Source organism: Pimephales promelas, chromosome 10 (genome assembly GCF_988280905.1).
Source record: "Pimephales promelas chromosome 10, fPimPro1.hap1.1, whole genome shotgun sequence".
NCBI lineage: Eukaryota > Metazoa > Chordata > Actinopteri > Cypriniformes > Leuciscidae > Pimephales > Pimephales promelas.
The window spans coordinates 5,690,177-5,703,285 of NC_142778.1; the positions used below are offsets into that span (position 1 = coordinate 5,690,177).

Genomic DNA, 13,109 nt, shown 5'->3' on the forward strand with positions numbered 1-13,109 from the left:
GTTGCGCTTGGTGAAATCATCTTCACCACTTTTGAGCCTACTTAACAGCCCCTGGTTCTGCAATCACAACAGAGTATTTCCAATTTTTCTGACTTCAAGTACTTTAAAATTTTATGCATATTTTTGTCATGCGATTTTCATGAGTTGCACAGAAGAGGCACAGATACTTTTTCATGAGTTACACAAACAGATTCAATTGCATTTTGTTTCTTTAAAAATAACATATCTGGAGAAGCAGAGACAATTTTAATCACTGCTTTTTGAATAGCATTACAGTTTTCTCCTGCACAGCAATTAACTTTCTGAAGAACAAGAAAAAAAAAAAAAAACGTCAAAAAACAATAACAAAACAAGCTAAATAATTGAACAAGCATTTTAAGCTTTTGATTTGCCAGAATTTCTTAGTTGTACCTAAGAGACAAACTTTAATAGAAAAAAACCATAAAAGGTTGAAAGCGGGAGCTATGTTTAAGGCAATCATGCAAAATTACTTCTCATGTGATGGCCGTGGAGTTGTGTTGGGACAAAGTTACTCTCACTCTCTGTACAACCCTAAATCTGCCCTTTTCCCCCTCATTTCTGCACTGCGCCGTGGGGAAAATGTCTGATTTATCTACACAGTGCAGACTATGCTCTTCTGGGGGCAATAATTAATCCCTCATTTATGAAAAATAAAAGCTGGTTGCTGATAAGCCAGTATGGTCAGGGACTCATTTCTCTGTAACCTCTGCATCGGGACCCTCAGGCCTGCCTGATTCGACTCAAACAACCACCGCACGCAGCCAAACCATCGGTATCAGTCACTGAAGGGCAGGAGCATTTAGCTTTCTTCTCTGTGCTCCTGAACCAGCTATAAAGACGCAGCCTGGTGGAAATGAAGTATTGCATCAGTATTACAAACTCCATTTATTCCGTATTGAGTTCTCATCAATTAGTTATTAACCTTCCACACATTTCCACAATGCAGTTATAGTGAAATAAACCGCAGTATGAAGGCATGCTCTCAGAAACCTTAAAGCGTTTTGTCAGGCACTGTTTTTATGAATATAGTATTAATTAATTTTGTCTTAATACATTTTTATTTGTAATAAAATTGTATGAATTAAACGGCTTGTACTTTATCACTAGAAAAACCGAAAAGAGACTGAAAAGGATAGACAAAAGTATTATGCAATCATTTAAGACAATTATATAGAACTTATATATAGATCCCAGGGTATACCAGCCATCTTACCCACCGAGAACAACTATCTATTCTAACATTTAACTATTTTACATTTTTAAACAAGTTGGCTTTAAGACAATCTAGATAATTAAAGGCACAATATGTAGTTTTTTTGTCACAAGATGGCGCATTTGCAACAATAACAAAGATGTAGGTTGATGACGCAGTGATGAGCTGAATGATGGGACTTGCTGTTAAGCTGATGGATCTAATAATGTTTATGGATGAGTGCAAACATTAATGTTTTCAGGTCGCGAATGCTAAAGAGACCAATATCATACGAGAGTCCCGCGGATATGAAGGAATAAGGACATTTAATTCTACCGAACTGCCCGCACGTGCTGGATTACTCACACAGGTCAGTTTATTAGACAAAGTAAACTTGTGAGGTAACAGCGTTGCTCACTTGGTCTAACATTACACTATCACACTAAACGGCATTTAAATGTGTGCTAAAAGTTATGCGGGTTAGTTTGTTTGCTATACGAAACTAGCAGTTAGCTAGATCAACATTAGAATAACATACTGACCATATTCTAACATTCCATTATGTTGAGCTTACGTTATATAACATGGATTTGTTTAATGTACATTTGCTCACCTGTCTAATAAAGCTGTCAAGTCCAAGTTAGTCGCGGACGTGGAGCTCTCGGCATCTGCAAAAACGCCACGCTGATATTGATCCTCATTTTAGTTTTCCATCTTTGTCCCAAAGTCTGCTTTCGATATTCTATATTTGAAAGAGACAAGAACTGCGTGTCGCTAAATGTCTGTCGCCATAGTTACGTAATGCTATGGCAGTATCAATGGAAACGAGGATAGCGCGGATATTGACAGGCGACATTTTTTTTCAAGGACAGCCACTTATTTCAAATTAGAATATCTCTAAAATGAAAAAAATCTTTGGAGACTTTTGGGATATTGTAAGTACACAACTGCATGAAATATATCACACCGTGCAAGTGATTTTATTACATAATTCTTGTTTTACCTTTAAGATTAGATTCTTACCTTTCTTCTCTGCTATTAGGCGTTTTGGTCGATCGCATGTATGACGCTAAACATAGTTGTAACCATTTTGAGCTTGTCCACTTTCAACTACGTCTTGAAGTAGTCGAAAAAAACATTTAGGCCACGTTTACACAAAGCCGGGTATTTAGCAAAACGAATATTTTCACCCTCTCCGTTTTCAAAAACAACATCGTTTACACACCCACATAAATACGCCGTCGAGCGCCATCATAACTATGCCAAACCTATTGGCGGCAGTGTAGGGGTTGAGGATAAAGCCTATCAAGCCAATCAGAATCCTCAGAAATGACAAGAGAGAACCTACTGTAAAACGCCGTTCCTCCCATTTCACACGACAACACATAACCGGCGTTTTCAGAAATCTCCACTTTGGCCGGAGTTTTTATAAATAATCGTTTTCAGTGATAAAAACGGCGTTTTCGTGTAAATGAGAGGGAAAAGTGCAGAGAAATAGCTGCGTTTTCCCATCGTGTAAACAGGGCCTTAATCAGATTGTTTCATGGTGTAAACAGTCATGTGGTTGAATGCGTTCAAATGCCGCAACCACCCCCGCCTACTGACCACATTGACCACGGATTAAAACACCAGGTTTCAACGGGTTTGTGTCTCCCTCGTCTACTTGCGATCCAGTCGACCAAAACACATGTTAATACCATGTAGTTCCTATGATTTTATTGACTATTGATTCTATTGATGTATTTTTTGTCTGTTGGATGGCAAATGGCCAATATTCCAATGCATTCTCATCCTTTAGCGTTATATTGAACGCTATATGACAAAACGGCGCTATACTACGCACATGGCACCTGTTATCGTTAATATAACACGTGCTGTGATGGGTAAGTTTAGGTGTGGGGTTGGGTAGGGTAGTCTCATATTACGCTAAAGGATTTATGACGACTTGGGTTCACGTGTTATATTAACGATAAAGGCTGCCATGTACATAGTATAGCGCTGTTTTGTGACGCTAAAGGATGAGAACGGGCTGAATATTCATGATAACCTTCCCATTTGTCATGCTTTTTGGAACTGGCTGTTTCATTGCTTTTTTCACTTTCCATTGTTTTGTCCTATTGTTTGTAATTAGCTTTTTTTGTTGTTTTTGAGGACTTTTTTTTAACTTGCATTAGTTAGCAGTCTGTTCCTCACACCAAGCTATCGTATGGCTTCATAAACCCCCGGAATATTATGCATTAATCATTTTGACTGCTACTACTGCTTCAGTCTCGCTCCACATTTATTAAAGTTGTTTGGAAAAGAGCAATTTTCACAAATTTTTAACTTTTTTCTTGTGTGTTTATTGAAGAGTAAAATCATGATTTAAAATTACATTCCTAGTGAAAAACAAATACAAAAAATATATTTGAAATACATTTATTTTATATGAATCATATTACAAATACATTTACATATTAATATATACTTAAAATACCCTGCAATTAATATCGTATCCTAAATTTGTACTTGATGTACTTTAGTTATCCGGAACTAGTGCTGAGGGTCCAACTAAAGATTTAAGTGTGCTAAAATTGCACTATTGCAAGCATACTTTAGGTACACTTAAATTTTTTGCATTTTATCATACTATCCTTGCTAATAGTGAGGCTTAATATAAAAAAAAATGTGAATTGTGCAATAAAGAAGTGCCTCAAACAAAGTTTAATTATAATTTTTATATCGGTAAGTCTCAAGTGATAACATGTTAGTGGATTTGTAGCATACGTAGTATGAAATAAATGCGTTATAAATATTTTGGTGAAGGGTTTTTTTTCACTATAGTGTTCATTTTTGGGTTAACTGTTCCTTTAACTTCAGATTTGGCTTGTCACACCTCATCAGCCCAGTTTGCTACTGTACTCCTCCTCTCTTTTCTGCTCCTGTCAGGAGCCTGGCTGCAGGGTGGCGATCAAAAGGATGGGCTGACACAGACTCAAAGGAAGGTGGTTGTACTGTCACATCAGATAGTCAGTTACATTAAATGTTCAGCTCTCAAGTCAGTGGACACACGGTCCAGGTATGAAAGGCTCTCACATCCCCAGCCAAGCGTCGACTCCAACACGAGCACTATTTCAGTGGAACAGGGTCGGCTGAAGGAGAGCGTGCCCATTTCTCAGCACCTCACTCTTGTCCACTGGCACGCTATCAGGGTTAGCAAAGACCAGCTCAAGCAGAGAAGCTTCATCCTCTGATAATGTGCGTTTAATAAGTATTAGATTGGATGGCAGATGAATATGGTCTCAGCACTGCAAGAATGACAGTTTGACTTTTCATACCATTGATGCGTGAGTTGACAGCCCGCATGTATTAGCTAATGGCGCGGTTCCACTGCATCTGTTAGCGATGGTTCAGTGAGCTCACAATTACCAGATGCCATGGATCACTGCAGGGGCCCATTACAAACAAGTGTGTGTGTGTGTGTGCATGTGTAACTGCTTTGTGGAACGCAGGGTCAGTGTCTCTCGAGAGGCGTTTTCTCAGAAACAATCTCATTGGTTTGGCTTTGGATGCCTCATGCTCAAGAGAAGCTTCCACCATATTTGAAACACCAATAAAGGAAAAATGTTGGGTTTGTCATTTCCCATATGTTTTCACAGTCTTGTTGACCCTGGTAAATCACTGTATGTGCAAACAGGATTACCTAAAAACAGATAGCGTTAATTTTCTGCTGTATTGGACAGGAGAGCGTTATTGAGTAAAAACCCCGAACTGACAATATCCATGGCACATAATCTCTTAAAGCTCTAACACATGCAATATATTCTAAAGACGAATATTGCCAACTGTTTTTACATTTTGTATCTCAAAGGATTAATGTTCTGGCAAACATGCAAAATGTGAGCTTTACAGTAGATAGTTTGAGAAAAAAAAGCCTATAGAAGGATTTTATATTTTAATATGAATGGAATAATTGATTTGATGCACTCTTGTTGTGAAATTTAGTAGTGTGCGTGATTAATTAGCTGGGAATGAAAAAGTTCACTTTTGAAAAAAAAAAAAAAAAAAAATTGCTGATAATTTACTCACCACCATGTCATCCAAGATGTCCATGTCTTTCTTTCTTCAGTCGAAAAGAAATTAAGGTTTTTGATGAAAACATTCCAGGATTTTTCTCCGTATAATGGACTTTAGTGGGAACCAGACAGTTCAAGTTCTAAAAGAAACTTTAAGTACAAACTGCAAACTTGTTCAAAGGGCTTTAAACGATTCCAAACGATGAATAAGGGTCTTATCAAGTGAAACGATCACTCGTTTTATAAATAAATAACAAAGTTTAAGTTTTATAAGCTCAAACGCTCGCCTTGCTCTGTAACACACTCCTGTTCAAACTCGTTCATCAAAATGAACAAATCTTTTTCCGAGTCATTTGGTTCATTCGGCGAAAGAAACGAAATTGATTCGGAAAAAGATTTGTTCATTTTGTTGAAGGATTTCGAACAGGAGAGTCACGAACGTGCACCACAGAACAGAGCAAGGCGAGTGTTTGATCTTATAAAACTTAAACTTTGTTGTTTTTTTAAAAAAACGAGCGATCGTTTCACTTGATAAGACCCTTATTTATCGTCTGGAATCGTTTAAAGCCCTTTGAACAGTTTTCAGTTTGTACTGAACGTTTCTTTTGGAACTTGAACCGTTTGGTTCCCACTGAAGTCCATTATATGGAGAAAAACCCTGGAACGTTTTCATCAAAAACCTTAATTTCTTTTCGACTGAAGAAAGAAAGACATGGACATCTTGGATGACATGGGGGTGAGTAAATTATCAGCAAAAGTTTTTTGAAAAGTGAACTACTCCTTTAAATGTGTATGAGAAATAACTACCGATTAACATTAAAATAAAGAGCCCATATGTTGTATGCTATTAATATTTAATGAATTTTCTATATTTGAAATCGCACCTGGATAAATTTGAATATTAATTATGAGATCATTATCTATATAATAATTATTAATGTTAATTTTATTGACAACAGGGGAAGAATCATTTCCCAGAATGCTGTCATTTTCTCCATATATGTATTATTTTCACGTTCAGGTTCAGATGAAGATGATAAAAAGGTTCAAACTAGTTTCCACAAACAAAAGGTTTTTTAATAAAACAAACTCAGTTAATCCAATTTCAGGAAGGCAACGTAACAGCGTGTGAAACGCAAACAATATCAGACAACTCAATGAAAGGAGGAATCACAGAGGGTGATTGAACTCAAATGATGAACAGTTGGGGACACATTAATCAAAAACCACAGTTGGAGCTATAAAACCATAAATGAGGAGTGGGAAACTGGAACAAAGGAAAACAGGTGACTCAAACTAAATAGAAAGTGAAAATGAAAATAAAACAAAAACAGGCAGTTTGTGACAATTATATAAGTTTGCAACTACATGTTAACTAACAGTCATTATTAGACAGTGAATGTAATTTCACCAAGTCCAAAATGTTCCTGGATCAACATCCCAATCAACCAATCAGATTTGAGAGACAAGTTAGTCAAGTTTAGGCTTACAATCATCAGGTGCTTCTGTTATTCACCCATCATTCCCTCTGATTTTAGGGAGACGTTAAGGGTAGGGTTAGATTTAGATGTAAATCTTGGCAAAAATACACTTGAAGAGTTCAGATGCAGAGTTGAGTTCAAGAGTTCAGATGTTCAGATGAAGAGTTCAGATGCAAAAGCCTCTAAGTGCCATTTGAAATTTTCTTCTAGAATGATCATTTTTATCAAGCTTGTATATTTAAGTTCAGTGATTTCACTTAAATGGCAATGATAATTACCTATTAATTGTTATTTAAGTGAAATTACTGAACTTAAATATACAAGTTTGACAAAAATCATCATTAAATAAGAAAATTTCAAATAGCATTTAGAGGCTTTTGCATCTACACTTTATCATTGTGTTCCCCCAACAGACATAACACCAAACTCTAACCTAACAGTCTACTAATACTCTACTGAGAGTTAGTTAACATGTAGTTGCAAAGTTACTAAATGGACCATCAAAATAATGTGTAACCCATTTATCTTAACTTATGAGTTCTCTACATTTCCTAAATGCTTCTCACAATAGCTACTGGCTGTATTGCTTTCTTTCTCTTAGACATGCTTTATATTATACAATTATATACATTGTACAGACAACTGCACCTTAGAAAGACCCCCTGAAGACGCTCAATGGAACCATATGGTGAGGATCCTGATGCATATTCCCACACCTCAGGTATTTTTGAACATCCTTTGTGACTGCCTCCTGCAGAATAAACATGATCTAAACCTCCTTGAAGTCTCCCACAGGGACCAGCTGCACCCTCCACCCTCTCCCCCCATGAGAAAGAAGACCGCTGAGAAACAGCCATGTGAAGAAAAACCTACACCTCAACGACGCTTTTTTTCCCCAACATTCACCCAAACCTTCCATTCATTACATGTCTGGAATTGCATCCACATCTCTTGCCTAGGCTGTTTCAGAGCTCGCCTCTGAATCATTATTACCTGATTAGATGTGATTAAGCAAAGATCATTAGCAGCTGCATGTGCTGTCACTAACAATTAGAGTGATGGGGGAGACATGTCCAATACGTTTGCCCGCTACACCCCTGAGACCCTCTCTCTCGCCCTGGGAGACATTGTTCGCCAATCGACTTGGACACTGTGAGCTTGTTACAAGACAGTGAGTTTCTTTCTTCTCGTTTCTAATTGAGAAAATCTTCTATGATCTGCCCTGAACTAATACATTTGCACTTCAGATGAGTTTGATGAGCTTTTGCTGTTTGATGATAAAGAGCGTAAATTAGTTTGGGAAAGAAAGCTAAAGTTCTGTGAGGTTCTGTCAGTCATGATTTAAAAGAACAGTTCTTCCAAAAATTTAGTCATTATTTACTCAGCTTTATGACAACCCTTAAAGGCGTATTTCACTTTGAAATAAATTTTCGATATGTTTTAGCTTACCTGAAGGGCATCCAAGATGTAGTTGTCTTTGTTTCCACAGTATTTTCAATTTTGATAGTTTTAGGTCAAACCGTTCTTGTCTGTCAGTCATATAATGGAGGTCTATGGTCACCACCTCAAAGAGCATGCACAGAGAAGTCCAAATTAAAGATGATTTAATGACTTGTAAATGTAAGTACACATTGATGGCCTAAGACACAAAACAAACGGTTTGTGTGAGAAAACAAACAGTATTTATATCGTTTTTACCTCTTGTTACCACAGCCACGTCTAAGGGATATGAGGGCGGGGGCGCTTCGGTCTGCGCAAGCGCCGGAAGTGATCTCTCGTGTGGTTGCGAAAATAAAAAAAAATAAAAAATCAGTGTTGTATCTAAATATTTTTAGATCTTCACAGTGAAAGGTAACACTTGTCTGCTGAGCAGAAATCTCGGTGTAAACAATGAGTGACGTACACGCGTGAGAGATCACTTCCGGCGCATTGCGCAGACCGAAGCGCCCTCGCCCTCAGTTCACTTGGACCTATACTGTTCGTTTTCTCACACAAACCGTTTGTTTCGTGTCAAACCGTACATTTGCGAGTCATTAAATCATGTTTAATTTGGACTTCTCTGTGCATGCTCTTTGAGGTGGTGACCATAGACCTCCATTATATGACTGACAGACAAGAACGGTTTGACCTAAAAATATCAAAATTGAAACTACTGCAGAAAAAAAAACAACGACACCTACATCTTGGATGCCCTTGAGGTAAGCTAAAACAACCCAAAACATATAAACATGTAAACATATAAGGAAATACTAATACATAATTCTAACATATTTCCCCAATGAAAAAGTGCAGGAGGTGGATTTTAGTTTTATTAAAATTAAGAGGGAAACACCCTTCACATGTCGTTCTATGCGAGGGGTATGACCCTCTTGCATTATTAAAACTAAATACAAATACAATTGAAGTAAACTTTCAGAATTTAGCATATATAATATTGACAATATAGCAAATTTGACAATATTTCAAAGTCAACAGTGGGCCCACACTAAATATCACTAACGTCATACTCCAATTAGCATATTCATGACGCCATTACATCACATTTGCATTGTGCTTATTACATTGGTTTGCTTCTCTGCTGCTCTCTGTGCACATAATGTATTTTCATACACCCATATTCCAAATAAACCGCTTTCATCGATATATTTTTCCATCTCTGTTGTTAGACAACAAACAAATATGAAATAGTAACTGAAAAGTGGCCCATTAAGACTAAAAGTCAACCAGCAGTCACTTCCAAGCTGCTGTTCTGCACTAAAATCCTCAATTATAATCAACACACTGTCATCATACACATACAATAACGACACTTGCTGTGATTTTGGCTATATTTAAACGTAGGATGATCACTCAGGTGAGGAGCAAAAGAATATATATACAGTATATATATATATATTTTGTTCTGTGACAGAGCGCACAGCCTCAAATGAATGTGCCGCTCCTCTCAGCCGCTCACTGAACAGAGCAGATGCCGAGACAGATGTGCCTGCGGCGGGAAAACACGACTTTAGCTCATAGGGCATTACTGGCGAGTCTCATTAGCAAAATAAGGTTTGTCGAAGGCGTCCCTAGATATGTTGCTAGGCAGTTTTTTGGGGAAAAAGTCGCAAATAGTGTATGAAAAGTAGCTTAGTAACAACAAAGTCGCTAAGTCTGCAACACCAATTGGGCTGCCCTTTTGACAAAGTACAAAATGGCGTTTTTTTTTTTGGCAAATTTTTTTTTTTTTTTGGCAAAATGGTGCAACAATTCTCAGAATATTCTGAAATCATTTCTCTATACTTTTTTTTCTGTTAAATTGCCTAAGGATGACTAATGACACCAGTTTTGGGTTAACTATTTCTTTAAGCACCTGTGGATTTTCCCTATAATATTCCAGTATTTTTCATCATCATGTTCCAACATGTAAAACAATGCACACAGCATTTTATCTCTCTTGCGTGTGCAATATATATGCCAGCACGTCCTCAAAAAATACCTATAAATCTTTACAGCATATAAAGCAAAAAATAAAAACTTCTTGATATATTTGTGAGAGTGGAGCTCAAATTGAAAATTCTGTGGGTATGATTAAAGAGTGAAGCTTCTTGCCTCTGAACCTAGGACTAACAGGATTTGAAATAAAAAGTATGAATATAAATATCCTTCTTTCAGACTTAACGTTACAGCAGAGAGGGGAAGGAGAAACCAAATCCTGATGCAAAAGCTTCTGTGTGGTTCTAAAGCCTATTAGCTTGACCTAATCATCAGAATACTGGGGGATTATCTGAAACCTAGTAATTGAGATATTCCCGCTGAGGAAAACTACACACATCTGCATCCGACACCTGTGGCCATGGCCATACTGGAATCCTTTTTAAGGTTTATCTTGGCAAAAAAAAAAAAAAAAAAAAAAAAAAAAAAGCAGATGAAAAGTTGTGGAGCTGCGGTCTTGGGGTTATCATATTGAGCTTTACTGCTAAATAAAGGTTGCAGGTGTTTAAGTCTGGTTTGTTATGATTCATGTTCCCCTCTCTTCTCTTTAATATCTCAGTTGTTTCTCCAAGACAAAATGAGATTACATTTAGGCCAAGAACCTGGGCGCCAAGTAAAAGTGAAATGTTTTGCTACTTGCTACTTAAAGTAAATGAGAAAAAAGCCATTGATTTATTTCAGGCGAACAATGAAATTAATTTGTTAGAAAATGCTCCGTGTTTTCACTATTGTAAGATAGGGGGTGCTATAAGGTATCTTCTGAAAGAGTACCGAATTTCCAGATCAAAACACAGGCCAAGAAGCAGCAGAAACAAGTCTCATATGTAATCATATGCATATGTAAAATAACACGATCATCAACACTAATCACAACTAGCAGATGCTACTGAATGAAATGTTGACCAAGGACGAGCTATTGGACTGTTCAAGCGTTAGGGGTGTTGATGGACTCAAACTACTACATCTATGTTTGATCATCATTCTGAATCTGATCTAGATGTGAAAACAATACGGGTGCACTAATAAGCATTAATTCATGCTCAACTAATGCACAGATAATACTGAATTAATGTGTAACTAATGATTATCTAAGCTATTCATTAATGATTACCACATTAGGAACTAATTAAGAGTCTGTAAAGTTAATGTATTAGTTCATACATGAATTGTTATTAATTAAATATGTAATTGTGGATTAATTCCATAATAACTCATTTTTTTTTGTTAATTACCAGAATGAGCCAAAGCCTTGTATTTCAACTTCCAGAGGTAAACTAATATGCATTAATACATGATTAATTACTTCATTGTTAGTGCAAATTCATGTGCAAATTACTACAATTACTTAATTACTAGTTAATAATGATGTGCCCCAACAAGTAAAGTCATAACATAATGATACCTCTGCAAATCATTAGCTAATGATTAATTAAAGCAGACAACTGGAAGTTGAAGTGCATAGCTTTGACTAATTGTGGTAATTAACACATTCATTTACACTAATCACTTAATCTATTAATCATATAGACTCTTTATTAGTTGCTGATGCAGTAATCATTAATTAATGGTTTAGTTCTTCATTAGTTATACATTAACTCATGATTATCTGTGCATTAGTTAAGCATGAATATTAGTGCACTCGTCTTGTAAAGTGTTACCAACTTATCCATATTCAAGAGATAAAAGAATACATAAAGCTTTAAAAAAACTTTTTTTTTTTAAAGCAGAGGCTCTGTTTTTTCTTTGATAGGCTATATTAGTTCCGATATTCATACATACACCCTCACACACAAGGGATAGTTCACCCCAAAATGAAAATTCTGTCAGTAATTACCAAGGGGGTAATCCATCAGCCGGAAGTTGAAGCCTCGCAGGAGCTACCATTGTAGCAGAACTTCACCTGCTGTTAGAATTCCATTGACTCCCATTCATTTTCGCGTCAATTTGAGAGCGAATAACTTTACATTTGAGGCGTCCAAAGACTTCATTTGTTCATTATTTATTTCTAAAGAAACATGGCAATTAGGGGTGTAACGATTCACTCGTTTTCTCGATGCATCGATTATAAATCCTGGCGATGCATATGCATCGATCCTGAAACATGTATTTTGAATCGTGAATCGTTTATTTACGTGAATAATCGATTTAAAAGGCTAAGAATCGAATTAATCACGATTTTATAGCGATTCAGTGGTTTAAAATATATAAACACAACCTTGAATTGTTCCTGGTACAAGCTGCCTCACGCATTGGCCGTCATACGACATCCGCATTTGATTGGTTTCAGGAGCTCACACACCCCTGATTTCTCACACTGAAGCCCGGTCGGTTAAATGCCTGAAAGATGAGTTTATCTTTCTACCTGTTGAGCTACTCATGTCGTGATCAGCTTGTATTACCGCAAATTAGTTAAAATCTCTCGGAATCTAGAGCGAGCGTGCATACGAGACAGAGGTTGTGCTCCAAACCGCGTATCGCGCGTTCACACACGGCTGCACGCACACGGCAGAGAGGGAAAGCGAGCGAGAGACCACCTTGCGTGTACGGAGAGTCCATGTAATAAATGAATGAAAGCGTTTTATTTCATAGTGCCCACGCAATGGCATGGCAGCTTTATCAATGGCTTGAGCGGTTTGCCTCAAAACTATTGCTTTCTCGACAGAGAGCTCAGCTGGAGATCGAGCTCAAACATGGACTGCTCAAAAATCTGTAGTTAACGTTATGAAAGCATGAGAGCTATGGGACCGAGCGCGAGCAAAATCCAGTGAAAAGATGATAACGAGTGCACTGAGAGGACGCAAAATGAAACTAATGAAAACGTCTCCATTAATTTGTGCATGTAGTCATTTAATGCAATACTTTAAAAGCCTTTTTCAAAATATTTGC

General features: G+C 37.1%; 1 long non-coding RNA gene across 1 annotated transcript in view; it reads right to left on the reverse strand.

Annotated features, from left to right (window-relative positions):
- Positions 1–5,559, reverse strand: part of LOC148977294 (uncharacterized) — a 153,146-nt gene extending 147,587 nt beyond the window's left edge. The window contains exon 1 of the long non-coding RNA XR_016169847.1: positions 5,282–5,559. This is a non-coding gene — a long non-coding RNA (uncharacterized LOC148977294). The remainder of the gene's footprint in view (positions 1–5,281) is intronic.
- Positions 5,560–13,109: the final 7,550 nt, after the last annotated feature.